The following is a 6,707-nucleotide window of genomic DNA, read 5'->3' as shown; positions in this document are numbered from 1 at the left end:
AGAGAGAAGTTAGGAAGGAAGAGAGGGTAGGCAGGTGAGTGCTTTTGAAAAAGGGCTCCCAAGTATTAGCATCAAATTTTTTATGTGGGGATTATAACCTCCAGATAATATGGAGTATTTGAGTCAATGGCATCTTGGGAGGTGGTTGCTTTGCAGTAAATCCCATGTTGCCATGGTGTGAGACCGGAAAACAGAAATGGCTGCATGTGTATCAGGGGCTAAAATGGCTTAGACAAATATACTGTGTTTCCTGCTGCCCAAAGAAGCGTGAATAAGCAATTCAGTTTTGTTATGCTTCTAAGATGGAGGTGGGAATTAGTTGAGTGTCGGAGACCCAGAAGGGGCCTCATAGCCAAGACCAGAAAAAAGATCTTTTCAAACCCTCTTTCAATCATGCCCACTCACATTCACTTGCCAAAACAAGTCACATGGTCACATGACTGAACTCAAGTTAATGTGGAGGGCATGGAAATGTTCTCTACCTTTTCAGTAGGAGAAACTGCAAAGTCACAATGAAAGGGCATGGATACAGGGTGGAGTGAAGAATTGAACTATTACTACAATCTACCACAAAAGATAGTGAGAAGAAGGTCAGGACTGGGTATTGGGTGAGCCATCTTAAAGTAGCTGCTCCATCAAGCTATGTTGGACCACTTTGATGCCAGGCTTAGAGCTCAGTTTGAGGCAGAGAAAAAGGGTAGAAGATGTCACATATACACATAGCCAAACATCTGGCTTTCTCTTGAGTTTCTTAATATCTTAGGACAACTGTAGGCATGATGCCCCTAGTTTGAAAATGTTGCATAGAATTGCTGAAATAATGGATTCATGCTTACTATCATGGATAATTTAAAAGATACCAGCTGTAATTAAGTTTCTCTTGTATGGGGGAAGATGATCAACTAATCTATTGAAAGCCATATTAAGCTATTTTTGAGTATTTAAAGATATATAAACCAAACCAAACTCATTGATATCTAGTTGATTCTGACATAGCAAACCTCTGAGACAATGTAAAAGTATGCCATAGGGTTTCTAAGACTGTGAATCTTTACAGAAGGAGACTGTCACATCTTTTGCTCCTGCTGTGTGGCTGGTGGGTTCAAACTGCTGACCTTTCAGTGTTATTCTATTGGGTGAGTTTCTTGCTAGGAAATATCCTCTTAGTATCAATTCACTGAGTAGAATCAATGTGGTGCTCAGCATAATTTGGAGCCTAGACTTTCATAGTAGCCTTCTGTGTGCCATTCAGACAGTCTCTCCTTTCTTTCATCCTGTCCTTTCTAGCTCTTTCCAGCTAGCACCATATATGGCCTCAGGTGCATTCCATTTCTTAGTCAATCCTGACAGCAGGAAGTGCATTGGTTGCATCAACTGTAGCCTGGATGGAGTTCTTGGAGACATGTTGCTGTAGAACTTTGGGGAGCCTCTAGGCTGTAGCATTTCCTACTCCAGTCCTCTTAACCCTTGTCCTGTCTTTCATTTGAGATCCTGTTCACAATCTGGGAAGTAGAGTGTCAAATAGCCAGTAAAATAATTCAGTAGTTGTATTTTTAAGACTTTTTTCTAAGTTGTCCTACTCTACATCTACACACCTGTTCTATCTCTCCCTCCTTGTTGTCCAATGACTCATGTCACTGCAGTCTCTTTTGCTTCCAACCTACTTCTTTCAGTCTGTCACCAAACACTTTATCTCCTGGCTCTCAGTTTAGCTCCTCCTGACTGACTAAAACACTGCTTGGATGGACTAGGCATCTTGGCTCTTTTTTGAGCACCCTCAGTCATGAAACACTTCAGAGCTTCCCCCTGGGGCTGAGCTCTTGGCAGGAAGGACCATGGTTCAAAGATACTCAGTCTCCCAATGTAGTCTGAAGCATTACTCTGAGCACCAGCCCAGTTGGCTGAGCTCAGGAGAATCTGTTCAGTTCTCGGCAGTTTCTTTCCACTAGCAGTTGGACTCATTTCCTATGTCTTCCCATGATCAGCAGGGGTCCTGTTGGGAAAGACTTGATTGGCCAGAATTTTGATGCTGCTGCCTTCCTTCAAGTGTCACCTGCCATCAGAATTTCCTCCCATCAGTTTTATTAATTGTCTAAGTAGAGTACGTTTGAGCTGTATGCTTTGGATAATCCAGATATCCCAGTTAGCCCAGTGTCATGTCACTCATTGTTTAGCCAAACTAGTCCCAGTTTCCTCTTTCTCTCCTCTGCTTGTGTCATCAATGTTCCAGCATGCCTTATTCCCCGCCATGCTGGAGGGATGACATTGGTAGGGGGAAGTCTAGGCTGAGACCATAAGGGATGACATTGACCCTTTTCAGATTCCCATGCATAATTCTGTCAATAACAGCAGTGCAAAGCCTGAGCAGATGCCTCAGGAAAAAGAATCAGAGCTGCAGGTGGAGAGGAAATCTGAAAATAAAAGATTGCAAAATATTTTCTTAAAAACCCCAATCTACAGAAATGATCACTCTGTAACATTTACCGAAATGTCAGTGTTCTTTAAAGCTCTCAAATACCCATCCTGGTGATTAAGAAATCAATAATTAACATGCAAATCAGAAAGCTCTAGGCAAATTGAATATTAATTACTGACTTCATAAGTGGAGGCTGCTCAGCAGTATGAAAATAGTTCAGGATAATTAGGATTTAACAACCTTCAGACATAAAGAAAATAAATACAGGGTTCTTGATGAATGACTTCATTTTTATTTTGTTATTGCGTTATAAACATTCTTGGTTTCTCAAAGACCAAGGAGAGAGAGAGAAAGAAAAGAGAGAGGTCTTGAATATTTAGTACATTATAAATTATGGTAACAACCCTGAAATCCTTTGGGAATCATTGGAAAGAAGTTAAGACCTTAATCTGGGCAGCAAGACTAAAAACTGAAACATGATTAAATGGTTAAAATGAATACTTATTTCATATCAGCTCATTGCTCTGTAATGTCTGTCTTGGATGCTCCCAATCTTGACTACGTGGGTATCACTTCCTTGTTTTAAAACGAACGTCAGTTTCTGATCTCGTATTCCAGTCACTCTATTTCAGTGATCTTCTGACTTCATCTCTTCTTGGTCTGGCATCGTGGCTTTCTCTCCTGGCTCCACCCTGCTCTTAGTGCCTGGATCTCACTCAGTAAGTTCCTCAGTTCCAGGGATCTAGCCTCCAGAGAGGTTGGTATTTCCTGGTGTCCTCCCTGGGACAATCTATACCTCGAAGTTTCAGCCCCTTTTGAGTTTAGTATTTGCTGATCATGACCATTTCAAATTCAACATTTTAATAAAATGTTTGTTGGAAGATAACATGCATACAGAAAAGCATATATATTGTAAGTGCATAACTCGGTGAATTTTCACCAAGGAAACATACCCATGTAACTATGAACCAGATCAAAAAATAGAACATTAGCAGTACCCTTGAAGACACCCCATGCCCCATCCGAATCATCATTCCCACTCTCCCCTCCAAAGGTAAACACTATCTTGAATTTAGTATTATAGATTTTTTTTAGCCTGTTTTTGAACTCTATAACTATATAAAGAAAACTACCCAATATTGTTATGCCTCACTTCTTTCATTCAGTGTTTTCTTGTCAGATTCAGCTGTGATGTTGCATACAGCAATACTGCATTCATTTTCATTTCTATGGACTACTTTATGAATATACTACAGTTGATTTATTCTGATGTTAGTGGGAATTTAGAATGTTTTTATACTTTGGTGAAATTACTAGGTCATAGGATAAGGTCCATAGTGATACTGCCTTGGAAACCCAAGGAGGGGTTTCTGTGAGTCGACTCTGACTGGACAGCATTGTGTTTGGTTTTAGTTTTTGGTTAGGATAAGGATATAGTTAACTTTAGTACATATTGCCAAATGATTTCCTAAAGTGGTTATACAAATTTGCACTCCCCATCAAACCAGAACCAAACTCACTGCTATTGAGTTGATTCCAACTCATAGCGACCCCCTTTGGGTTTCTGAGGGAGTAAATCTTTACGGAAGTAGATTTCCCAGTCTTCCTTCTGTGGAGTGGCTGGTGGGTTTGAACCGCCAGTCTTCAGGTTAGCAGTCAAATGCCTTAGGCACTACACCAGCAGAGTTCCTTGCACTCCCCATAGCAGAAGCTAAAGGTTCTAGTTGTTCCATACCCTTTCCAACATTTGATATAATTTTTATTTTCCATTTTAACCACTCTATTAGGTGGGTTTTATTATTTCATTGTGGTTTAACATCACCCTTTCTGGAAGAATATCTATTCAAAGGTTTATTGGTGAGTTGGGAATGCGCTTTTGTGGAGATCTTATTTAGTATTATTGCAAATTTTCTATGGGATTATTTGCCTTTTCCTTAGTGTTTCATTAGCATTCTCTGTATATTCTTGATACAGATCTTTGCAGGTTATATAAATATGTTGAAACATATCTTGCCAGTCTGTGGTTTGTTTCCTTACTCTTAAATCTCCCAGTGTGTGTATTGCTTTTTTTTTTTTTTTTAAATAAATGTAAGTTCTTGATTACAATGTACTTCCTAGGGATTGGCCTCAGGCCTCAGGCAGTCACCTGCCACACACAATGCTGTTGGTTCAAGCCTGCCAGAGAGCCAGGCCATCCCTTTCTAGAAGGAGCTGTGGTAGCATAGTGCCTAAGGCACTTACTTGACTGCTAGCCAGAAGGCTGGTGGTTCAAACCCACCAGCCACTCCTTGGAAGGAAGGTGGGGCAATCTACTTCTGTAGCGATACTGCTTTGGAAACCCTAGGAGGGGTCGTTATGAGTCAGGTCCGACTCGACGGCACATAACAACAACAACAATTTCTGAATAGCAACTTTTATGTTTGATTAAGAAATATTCGTCAACTTCAAGGTCATGAAGATATTGCCCTGTGTTCTCATCTAGAAAATTGTTTGGCCTTCCACATTTAGATGTACAATGTATTGCTGTTGTTGTTGTTAGGTGCCATTGAGTCAGCTCTGACTCATAGTGAGCCTATGTACAGCAAAACGAAACACTGCCCAGTCCTGTGCCAGCCTCACAAGCCTTGCTTTACCTGAGTCCATCGTTGCAGCCACTGTATCAATCCACATAAAATTGTGTCAGGAAATAATTTTTTGTATGGTGTGAGGAAGGGGTCAACATAAAATTTTTTCATATGCACATCTGTGATGGCTTTTGATGTGTCAACGTGGCTAAGCAGAAGTATGGTTTCCACACTTCCTTTTTCTAGTATGCTTCCAGTTATATTACACTACAAACGATATTCTCTCAAGAAAGTTGGAAGATGGAAGGGAGACAGAGCCATTTGGTGGCATACACATACCTTTCTTCCTGTTATTAAATCAAACACTGATATATATGCTTCTGTGAAAGGACTTTGCAGATGTGATTAAATCCCCGAATCAAGCTGACTTTAAGTTATTCAAACTTAATTTGATTAACTCTCACTTAATCAGTTAGAAGACCTTTAAAAGAAGGCTTATATTCCCTAAAAGAGATTCCTTCCATTGCACATAAAAAGCTCCAGCTCATGACAGTGAGGTTGCAGTCTACTCTTGATGTTACCTTCCTAACTGCTGCTCTTCAGAGTTCAGACTTGCTTAGCAAGCTCCCACAATTGCATAAGCCAATTTCTTGTAAAAAATCCCTTAAAGTGTGTGTGTGTGTTCTGGTTCTGTTTTCTGGTTGAAGCCTTTAATTGACACAATATTCAATTATCCAATATAGTATCCAATTACCCAGTGCCACTTATTTATTTGACCATCATTTCACACTGCATTTCACTGCTTCTTTTGTCATAAATCAAATGTCCTTATGTGTCTAGGCTTGTTTCTGAACTCTGTAGTCTGTTCCATTTGTGTTTCTGGTCTAACTTTGTGTCAATACCACGTTATCTTAAACACTACAGATTCATAATAGGACTGGATATATGGTAATATAAATCCTCCAATTAGTTGTTCTTCAAGATTGATTTAACTAATTTGGTCATTTGCATTTCCTTATAAATTTTAAAAGCAGCTTGGAAATTTACATTAATGAAGCTGCTATTTCTATTTTAATTGGGCTTACAGTGAATCTTAGATCAATTTGGGAAGAATTGTCAACATAATATTGAGTTTCGCAATATATATGCATAGTATATTTTATTTATTTAACTCTTCTTTAATTTATCGTAGTTATATTTTGCAATTTTCAAAGTAAATGTTTTGCATATCTTTCATTAGTTTTATTCCTAAGTGTTTGATGTTTTAGATCTTATGGTAAGTGCTTTCATTTTCAATTTTTACAATTGTTCATTGCTTGAGCCTAGGGCATTTGACTGCTAACCAGAAGGCTGGTGGTTCAAACCCACAAGCCACTCCTCGGAAGGAAGGTTGGGCAATCTCCTTTTGTGGAAATACTGCCACAGAAACCCAAGGAGGGCTCGCTATGAGTTGGAAATAACTTGATGGCAGTGAGTTTTTTTTTTTTTTTGCATGCAGAATTATGAGGAGACTTAGGGGGGTACTGGTTAAAGTGCTTGGCTGCTAACCAAAAGGTCAGCAGTTCAAACTCAACAGCCACTCCATGGAAGAAAGATGAAGTAGTCTGCTTCTATAAAGATTAACAGCCTTGGAAACTCTATAAGCAGTTCTACTCTGTCCTATAGGGTTGCTATGAGTTGGAATCAACTCATTGGCAGTGGGTTTGGTTTGGATACAGAAATACAAT

This window comes from Orycteropus afer, unplaced genomic scaffold, assembly GCF_000298275.1.
Source record: "Orycteropus afer afer isolate SDZICR_OR568_19922 unplaced genomic scaffold, OryAfe1.0 scaffold00014, whole genome shotgun sequence".
Taxonomy (NCBI): Eukaryota; Metazoa; Chordata; class Mammalia; order Tubulidentata; family Orycteropodidae; genus Orycteropus; species Orycteropus afer.
The sequence above is the reverse complement of the archived record's forward strand: the minus strand, read 5'-3'. Positions refer to the sequence as shown.